Source organism: Melanotaenia boesemani, chromosome 15 (assembly GCF_017639745.1).
Source record: "Melanotaenia boesemani isolate fMelBoe1 chromosome 15, fMelBoe1.pri, whole genome shotgun sequence".
Lineage (NCBI taxonomy): Eukaryota > Metazoa > Chordata > Actinopteri > Atheriniformes > Melanotaeniidae > Melanotaenia > Melanotaenia boesemani.
Window position 1 is genome coordinate 54,221 of NC_055696.1, and position 10,439 is coordinate 64,659.

Sequence of the window (10,439 nt, forward strand, 5' to 3'; positions counted from 1 at the left end):
TCAGCTTCTGGTCATCTGTTTTTAACCCTCTGAGAGATGCTGCAATATGTTCCTGTTCCCTGAATGCTGCTGAGCTCAGGGTCACATGTTGGTGTCATTCTGAATCATTGACCTGTAGAAATACAGCTGTCAGCGCTGGACTGTGAATTTAAAAATACACAGTTTTTGTTCAAATCCTCTTTAATTAAATGAAGCAGGAAAGTGTTGAGAAGATTTAATGTTATTAAAATTTCATTGTTTCGGTGAAGAATTATTACATTAAATAACTATATAATATTTTGTACTCTTGAGGAGCTCTGGTGTTTTGTTTTTTGACAGTTTTACAAAGCTCCACTCTGCTGTCCATGGAAACCGTCACATTTAGCAAGGCTGTCGGAAACAATGCAGAAAAGGGAGAAGGCTGAATGCTGTTGCTAGGTCCTTCAGGAACAGTTTCAGAAGTGGCTGGGTTGACGTCATTTACTAATTTGCACATCAATACGTTTGAATAGTTTGTGCCTTCAGGAGCAGAAAGGCTACACTGGACCCTTGTCCGATTTTCAGGGCTTTAGATGAATTTAGTCCACTGGCAGATTTCTAACTTGAGATTCAGCTTTTTAATGCAGAAAGTGTGAAGAAAAGAGATTAGTTGGGGTCGCAGATGAATGCAGCTTGTGAGGAAAAAAACTATTTAATTTTCATTTTATACAGCCAAAAGGCCTGGCATTGTTCAGTGGAAACTCTAAACAACAGACCTGGAATTTAAAGAGCCCATAACACAATATTTAATTTGAAATATACCCACATGTTTTGAAAATGATCATTTATAATTTATGCTTTTGAGTCGGATGTTTGGAACATAAAATAAAAGAAAGAAAAATGTTGACTTGTATATCACTGCGTTGCATCACCTCTGCTTTTAAGACCATTTTGCCTGTGAAATCAACCCAACCCACATTTCATCCATCAACAAATAACAGTAACTGTATTTTGACTCTTTTAGTTCAGCACGTGTAACTTAAATACAGGCTTAATGAACAGGGTGTAAATCTCAACCTTGAAACTCAGCTCTGCAGCTGTAACAGCTAACCTGCCAGTCACAGCATGACAGTGAGAGTATGACGCCTCATAAAGACAAAAGGACTTTATTTAAACATTATGTGACAGCTAGACTCAGCTGTGAAGTCACGTCGCATTTCCAAACTTCGTCACGGGTTGATTTCCCATAACCACAAGGTAGTGATTAAAAAAAAACCAAAAAGAACACGTCCTGATGAAGATGGTTTCATTCAGTAGACTTCAGATCTCAGATAATGTGTTGACATCAATGAAACTTGCAAAGAACATTAGATGTATTTTAAGTCGTAATACAATGTAGAACAGTGGCGGTAGATTCAGCTTGTTCAGCTGTGCGCTTTCCAGGAAGAAGTGTTTAGTCTTAGGCGAGTCTCTTACTGAGATTTCACAAAGACCGAATCACTGTTTACGAGACTACAACCAGATTCTTTTAGCATTTTCTGTGTTGGACAGCTGATGTGAAACAGGGCTGATCTACCCACAGCAAAGCAGACAGGGACAGTTTCCCTCAAGGATCAGTTATCAGAGTGGCTCTGCATCTCCACCAGGTGTTCCACCGACTCATCACCACCTGGAGGAGGGGCGAGTTTCTGTTCTTCTCTCATTTCTTAGATCATGATACTGTAACAGAAATGATACACAGCAGACGTTTGCTTCTGATAAATCCGCTCCTCTTCCTGGACGCTCCGCCTGCAACGTTTCATCATCGCTTCGTCTTTTCCCGTCTGTTTTTGTTCTGTCGGGATTCCTGTTCCTGCTCATCTATTGGTTGGTGATCGTGTTTCATCACTGTGACTTGCGATAATATCAAACACATTTGATATTGGCGCAGACCCAAAACTAGGAAAACACTGACATGAAGCAGCGCAGATTACCGCCTAAAACCAACGATGGAGAAGACGGGAGAGCTGCGACTCCAGTAAGACTCCTAGATTTCCTCAAGACTTTCGGTTTTAGTCTGCGACTTGGAAATGGTTTGGTGTAAGCTTTAAGTGAATCAGATGGATTCCAGACAGTCAAGCTACAGCTTAAACTCAGGAGCATTTTTCCCATCTAAAGCAACTAAAATGTAATAAATTTCCTACAGTAGTGTTGTAGAATACAAAAAATCCACATTACAGTGTTTGCTTGAACCAATATGAAATAGTTGAAATTGAAGTATTTGGTAATGAAGAGAAAACAAAAGCCTTTTCTGGTAGCTCTCCCTTGGTAGTAGCTTTTAACGAAGCCTCCCATCAGGAAACCACCTGACAGCTCCGATTGTTGAGACACCAAACTGTTTACGCTTGCAGTTCCTTATAGTGATGAACATCTTAACTGTGAAGGAGTCATCTGCTCTGCGATACTCTTTCTTACTCTTGCAAATAAACCAAATTTAAAGCAAGGTGTTTAAACACTTTGGCCAGATGTGTAAAACTGTAGTTTTATTAGTCAAACTGCATGTATGCAGATATGCACATGGATTCTTTTTTATTTTCCAAAGTTTTGCATCTGTATTTCCCTCTTTAATAAATCATCATTGAAACATACACACTTGCACAAACTTAATTTTATCATAGACAATGACACTTTTAAACAGACTGCTAGGATTTCTCCTGTGCAGGCTTTTCAGTCATGACTTTAAATCTCCCGTTGGGATGAGCTGAGGCTCCATCCTTTCACAAGGTCGGCCATTTTCTGTGTTTTCTGCTGCATCAGGTGTTGGTGGGAAGCTTAGCTTACTTTGACCATCCTGACTGCCTGCTTGGAATACACAAAACTCACTTTCTCCTTTCACTAATTCACACACACCTCGTTCTTTCTGCGCACAATGGAAAAAAAGTCAGGTGATTTGAGCTGTGTGTGTTTAGAGCAGCAGTTTCCAGTAGATCACAGGACATGAATGTCAACATAGGCTTACATCTTCTGTACTTGCTGATAGTACCATCAAATATCCACACTTTAAAACCGGGAATTGTTTTAAACTGATTATTTATTAATTAATTACCTGTCCTGTCCTGCATCGTGACAGCAGATGATTGGTCTGGCTGCTGTTTCATGCTGAATAAATTTACTCTGTGAAGAGGAGCCTTTGGATATGGGGCTCCCCTTCAATCTTAAAGGATATTCGTTATTATTATTTTAAAAAAAGAAGTACACTCACTTGCATTCACTTTATTAGGTACCAACTCAATTTAGTCATGAAGACATGGTGAAGACGACTTGCTAAAATTTAATCTGAGCATCAGAAGAAGGAAAAACAGAGATTTCAGGAACTTTGAAGGTGGCATGTTTGTTGGTCTGAGTGTTTCAGTAACTACTGATTTACTATGATTTTCACACACAACCACCTCACTAGACAAAACCTAGCTGAATGTCAGTCAGAGGAGAACGGGCAGGAAGGAAGAAGGCAACAGGGAGTCCAATCAGCACTGGTTCCTACCAAGGTCTGCAGGACAACATCCCTGAACACAACACGTCCAGCCTTGAATAGATGGGCTGCAGCAGCAGAAGGCAAGGCAAGGCAGTTTATTTATATAGCACATTTCATGTACAGGACAATTCAAAGTGCTTTACATAAAACAAAGATATTACAGATATTTAGAATAGTGAAAGGCATCAACACATAATCAACACATAATCACAATAAAATAATAAATTACATTAAAATGATTAAAAGCAAGATAAGTTTAAAAAAAAGTTACCGTGCAGATTTCATGCATAGGCACATGAAAAAAGAAATGTTTTTAACCTGGATTTAAAAATGTCTACATTTGGGGAAAGTTTAATCTCCACTGGCAGTTTGTTCCGTTTGTTTGCAGCATAACAGCTAAATGCTGCTTCTCCATGTTTAGTCTGGACTCTGGTCTGGACTCTGGTCTGGACTAGTTGACCAGAGTCTTTGGACCTAAGAGCTCTGCTAGGTTTATATTCTCTGAACATATCACAGATGTATTCTGGGCCTAAACCATTCTGGGATTTGTAAACAAGCAGAAGGGTTTTAAAATCTATTCTGTGACTGACTGGAAGCCAGTGTAAAGATTTCAAAACTGGTGTGATGTGTTCAGATCTCTTAGTCCTGGTTAAAACTCTAGCAGCAGCGTTCTGGATGAGCTGCAGATGTTTAATGCTCTTTTTAGGAAGTCCTGTTAAAAGACCATTACAGTAATCCAGTCTACTGGAGATGAACGCATGGATGAGTTTCTCTTGGTCTTTCTGGGAGACTAAACTTTTAATTCTGTTGATGTTTCTGAGCTGGTAAAAAGCTGTCTTAGTGACAGCTTTGATGTGGCTGCTGAAAGTCAGATCTGAGTCTATCAACACTCCCAGGTTACGAACTTGGTCGGTGATTTTAAAAGCCCGAGTCTCCAGGTGTTTGCCAATGCTGTCCCTCTTCTCTTTGCTACCAAACAGAATAATCTCAGTTTTGTCTTCATTTAATTGTAGGAAATTCTCCCTCATCCAGGTGTTTATTTGCTCCAGACACTGACACATTAAGTCTATTGGGCTGCAGTCATCTGGTGACAGAGACACATAAAGTTGTGTATCATCTGCATAACTTTGATAACTAATGCTGTAGTTCTGTAATATTTGACCCAAAGGGAGCATATACAAGTTGAACAGAAGAGGTCCAAGGACTGACCCCTGGGGGACTCCACAAGTCGTGGCCACTCGCTCGGATTCATAGCTGCTGATCGTAACAAAATAACTCCGGCCTTCTAAATAGGACCTGAACCAGTTAAGGACCGCTCCAGAAAGTCCAACCCAGTTTTCCAGCCTGTGCAACAGGATTCTGTGATCTACAGTATCAAATGCAGCACTGAGATCCAACAGAACCAGGACTGATACACTGATACAGGACTGAGCAGAAGACACACCGGGTGCCTCCTGCCAGCTAAGAACAGGAAACTGAGGCTACAATTCACACACACTCACCAACACTGGACAATAGAAGATGGAGAAACGTTGCTGGTCTGATGAGTCTCCATTTCAGCTCCACATTCAGATGCTCGGCTCAGAATCTGCTGGAAACATCATGAAAACATGGATCCATCCTGCCTTGGATCAACGCTTCAGGCTGCTGCTGGTGTAATGGTGGGGGGAGATTTTCTTGTCCCACTTTGGGCCCCTTAGTACCAACGTGGCCTGGTTTAACCAGCACAGCCTACCTGAGTATTGTTGCTGACCATGTCCATCCCTTTATGACCACAGTGGAGCATCTTCTGATGCTACTTCCAGCAGGATAATGCTCCATGTCACAAAGCTCAGATCATCTCCACCTGCTTTCTAGAACATGACGATGAGTTCACTGGACTCCAACAGCCTCCACAGCCACCAGATCGCAGTCCAGTAGAGCAGCTTTGGGATGTGGTGGAACGGGAGATTCTCTGTGTGATGCTGTGTGACAGCAACTGTGTGATGCTGTCATGTTAATATGGAGAAAACCTCTGAGGAAGGTTTCCACCACCTGCTTCCATCCATCACACCAGGATTAGAGCAGTTCTGAAGACAAAAGATGATTCAAACCAATACTAGCAAGGTTGACCTGATAATGTGGTTGCCGAGTGTGTGTTACATACAGTGGTCTTTTTGGCTAAAGCAAATTCTTGGGTTATATTTGCTCAGTAAGTTAGTGTCAAAGATGTAGAACCAGCTGCTTCAGTGTGGCCTTCTCTTCTCCCACGCTTTCCCCTCCCACCTTCCTCGCTCCTCTCGGCGTCATCCTCCTGAGATCAGAGTGCAGCCAGTAGCTGCCACAGAAATCTGCACTTGTTTTAATTGGGTCGTTCCCGCTGTTTCACTGTCGCCCACTCAATGCTGACAAAGCCATATTAAGACCTGATTGGGAGGTTGTCATGTCATGGTGGTAGCAATTATACCTGTGGGTGTATTCTGCAGTGAGATTTATTTTATTATTATTTACATCTAAAACATTAAACTGAGCTTAAAGTATGAAAGTAATGGTTTATGTGAATAGGGTTAGGGTTAAATTCATTTATGTGAATTTGTAATTTAATTTCTAGGAAAAGTATAATTGACTTTTTTGTTATTTCTTTTCACTCATTTCATTTGACCTCAGTTGTTGCATTTTACTGTAATTTACAGCACAAAGGGAAAAAAAATCTGCTTTTCATGCTATACCGTTTTAAATTAAAAGTAGCATGCTTAAGCATGTTTTTAAAATGTGGAAACACCTGCTAAAACAAGCCTTTGCCTTTGTGTGTGGTAGTGAGTTTATTGTCTATACTGTGGGCTAAAAAAAGTACCAGTCTGGTATACCTGCTGCCAGAGGACAGGTGTGTCAACATGGAGCGTAGCCATCACACTGTATGCTGCCTAGGATCATCATGATTCTAACAAAGGTTTGTTCACTAATTTTGATTGGATTGTGGACATCAGCACTGTATAGGGGAACCGAGAAAAGGCTTTCAGTTATTATAACTACAAGTTATAATATTATAAGCTGGTTTACGTGTCTACTCTTAAATGTGTTGTCTGTCGATGTCTTCTTTTGCATACCACAGTCAGATATCCCTAAATATAAAACAGAAAATGTTAATTATTACCAGACCATTTTTCTGAATTTGCTAACCTAGTATGGTTAAAAAACATACTGGTATAATTTAATCCAGCTACAAATAGTGCACATGAATGAGTGTGTTAAATTTACAGTGTGTGAAATGATCATGCACCAATGCTGTGGTCATCTGGGGTCCCCCAAATTAAATTCTGCTTACGGTCCTGTAAAGGTTAAGGAGTCATTTAAAGACAATAAATCTGTAAAGAAGGTGAAATCTGATAAAAATCCATCAAAATACAGAACTGTATTGGGAGATTTGATGCAACAAGCTACAACCTGGAAGTTGGTTCTGTAAAGAAAAAAAGAGAGAGAGACACAACAAGAGAAAAATCAGGAGTCAAGATGATGTTTACTGGCTGGATAGCATTAACAGTATACGTAGGATGCTAGACTGATGCCAGATCAGCTGTTGATAGGGGGTGTGTCAATGAGAAGGTGTCACCTGCTCAGCCTCCCACTGTGTTGACTGCCGAAATGTCTGCTTCCTACTTCACTGAAAAGGTCGTAACCAATTCACTGAGCCTGACCAACTCAGCCTTACCAAACCAGCTACTGGTGCCTCACTCTGCTCCTTCCACTCTCTAAATGAGGACCAAGTCTCTAAACTTCTAGTCAGCTCAAAACCCACAACCTGTCCTCTTGATCCTGTTCCCTCTGACATCCTGCAAAGCATTTCCCAATTCTGCTTTCATTCCAGAAATTTCTGATCTCCTCACAACACTCTGTACTACCTCTGCCAATATCATAATCCTAGGAGATATAAATATTCACGTTGATACCCCCTCTTGTTATCCCACTGCTGATTTCCTTCAGCTGCTTGAATCCCTCAACTTAAAGCAATATGTCAATGTCCCCACACATTCCAGGGGACACACACTCGATTTGGTCATCTCTAACTCCGCCCCCATCAGCAATCTACAGGTTTATGATCTTGGTGTTTCAGATCACAGGGTAGTGGCAGTGGAGCTGCCTTATCCTTCCCCCGATATCAAATCAAAGCGACAAATCCATTTCAGAAATCTGAAGAACTCAGATGTGCTGGCCCTGGATCTTCAACTTCTCTCCTTTGGCCCTACCAACTCTCTCTCTGTCAGTGTCTGAGCATGTCAGTGTCTGTCAACTCTCGCTGACTCTGGATTTTTACCACAGGTCCTTGAGCAGTCTTCTGGAATGTCATGCTCCTCTAACATCCAAATCCATCTCATTTACGCACTCAGCACCCTGGTACACCTGCGAGCTGCGAGAAATGAAGATGGCTGGGCGTGTCCTTGAACGATGGCTCAATACCTCTGGAACGACTGTGCACAAACAGGTGCACAGGGAACACCAGAGGGTATATGCAGAAGCTTTGAGGATTGCACGGTCCAGGTTTTACTCCACCATCATCAACAACCCCAATAACTCTAAACAACTTTTTTTCCAACAATGAATCACCTCCTCAAACCCCTTCCTTCTCACTCTGGGGCCACTGAGGAGCGGTGCAACATGCACATAGAGTTTTTCAAACAAAGTCAGTAACATCCGCTCACACCTCTCCACCACAGCTGTTCTGTCCCCCCATACTGCTGTCCCAACATCCCATCCCAACATCTCAACAGGCTTTTTCCTCATTCTCTGCTGCCACACAGGATGAGGTGAAGGACATCATCAGGAAAATGAAGCCATCTACCTCCGCCCTCGTTCTCCTAAGCCTTGCTGACGGCAAACATTTCTGCTATTTCTCCACTCAACAAACTAAAACACTCCCTCTTGGCTGGCCATATCCCATCAGCATTAAAAATTGCGGTCATCAGACCTCTACTGAAAAAGCAACCCTGCATCCAGATGTTCTCTCCAACTACAGGCCTATCTCCAATCTTCCATTTCTGTTAAAAGTTCTGGAAAAAATGGTTGCAGCACACTTCTTATTCAACTCAAACACAATAACCTGTTTGAAAAGTTTCAGTCTGGCCTCAGCACAGAAACAGCACTGGCCAGGGTCACCAGTGACCTCTTTGATGGCAGCAGATAATGGCTCCCCAACCCTACTCATCCTCCTGGACCTAACAGCTGCATTTGATACAGTCGACCACAACATCCTCCTCCTGAGCATGTTGCCCTGGGAAATTCAAAATCTCACACTCATAATGTCACCTGTGGTGTCCCTCAGGGTTCTGTGTCAGGCCCCACCCTTTTCACCATCTACATGCTCCCCCTTAGCAATATCATCAGCAGACATGGGATATCCTTCCACTGTTATGCTGATGACACACAGCTCTACCTCCAAACAACCCCACCTCCTCTGCTCTGCTGCCAACATCCACACTGACCACCTGCCTGGAGGAGACAGAGGCATGGATGAAGCTAAATTTCCTCCAGCTGAACAGTTAAAAAACAGAAGCCATTGTTTTTGGCACTGCACATCAGCTCGGCTCCTCCACCATCACCAGCATCACCTCTGGCCAAAACATCCCCCTTTGCACATCTGCGTCTAACTTGGGTGTTAAAATGGACCCTCACCTTACTTTTGACACCCACAGCAAACATCTCTGTAAGACCTCATTCTTCCACCTCAAGAACATCTTCAAACTTCGCCCAACACTCACCCTGGCAGATGCAGAGAAGCTTGTCCATGCCTTTGTCTCCTCCAAGCTAGATTACTGTAATGCACTCCTCATGGGGTTCCTTGGCAAGAGCATTCAGAGACAGCAATACATCCAGAACAGCGCTGCCAGGATCCTGATGAGGGTGCACAAGCAAGATCATATCACCCCCATCCTAAAAACTCTTCACTGGCTCCCCGTCCCACTCAGAATAGAATACAAGGTCTCCCTCCTCACCTACCAGAGCATTTATGGACATGCCCCTCATTACCTACAGGAACTCCTCTCACACCTCCTCACGAACCCTCCATTCTACAACCATAAACACCCTCCAAGTTCCCAGAACCAAGCTTCGTAGCATGGGTGACCGGGCCTTTTCAGCTGCTGCCCCAGGACTGTGGAACCCCTACCAGATGACCTGAGAAGTCTACAGTCTTTAGAAGTTAAAGCAAAACTTGAAAACCTTCCTTTTTAAAAAAGCTTTCTGCTAAATATATATATATATATATATATATATATATTTTTTTTTATTATTTTTAAGCACTTTGAGATTATTGCAATATAAAGTGCTATACAAATGAAATGTATTATTATTATTATTATTATTACAAAACAAGTAGTTCAAGTTCAAGAAGCTTTATTGTCATTTCAACCACATATAGCTGACACAGTACATGGTGAAACGAAACGTTTCTCCAGGATCAAAACAAAAACTCGTAAAAAACAAAACAACACAGAGTTTGGACCAGTTTTTGTCCTAGTCACATAAAGTGCAAAGTGTGCATCAATGGGGGGGTTAGGGTTAACCCTAACCCTAACCCCCCTAATAAGACTGTTAAAGACAGTATAGTGCAACAACAGTAGAAAAAGAAAAGACAACACAAGAATGAGACACTTAGCGCCGAAAAATGTAGTATGAGAAATTTAAATAAAATTAAAATTAAATGAAATGATGTACAGAGTAGCATCGGTTGAGGTAGTGCAAATAGAATATCGGCTTGGACATAGATGTTTTGATATTTGCATGATAGAAGTCTCTGGCGATGATAAACAGTCCGTCGGGGTGAGCATTCTGCAGCTCGCTAATACCTCCGTAGAGCTCGCACAGAGCTTCTTTAGCATTAGCACTGGGTGGAATGTACACTCCAATAATAAAAGTGGTGGTGAATTCCCTGGGTAAATAAAACAGTCTGCACCTAACAGTCACAAACTCCACTACCGATGAACCTAAGTTAGACACA

General features: G+C 42.0%; 1 protein-coding gene and 1 pseudogene across 5 annotated transcripts in view; both read left to right on the plus strand.

Moving 5' to 3' along the window:
* The window catches only part of arhgap32b (Rho GTPase activating protein 32b), a 141,052-nt gene that overhangs the window by 39,105 nt on the left and 91,508 nt on the right, over positions 1-10,439 (plus strand). The window lies entirely within an intron of this gene.
* Positions 7,892-9,620, plus strand: LOC121654566 (annotated as a pseudogene).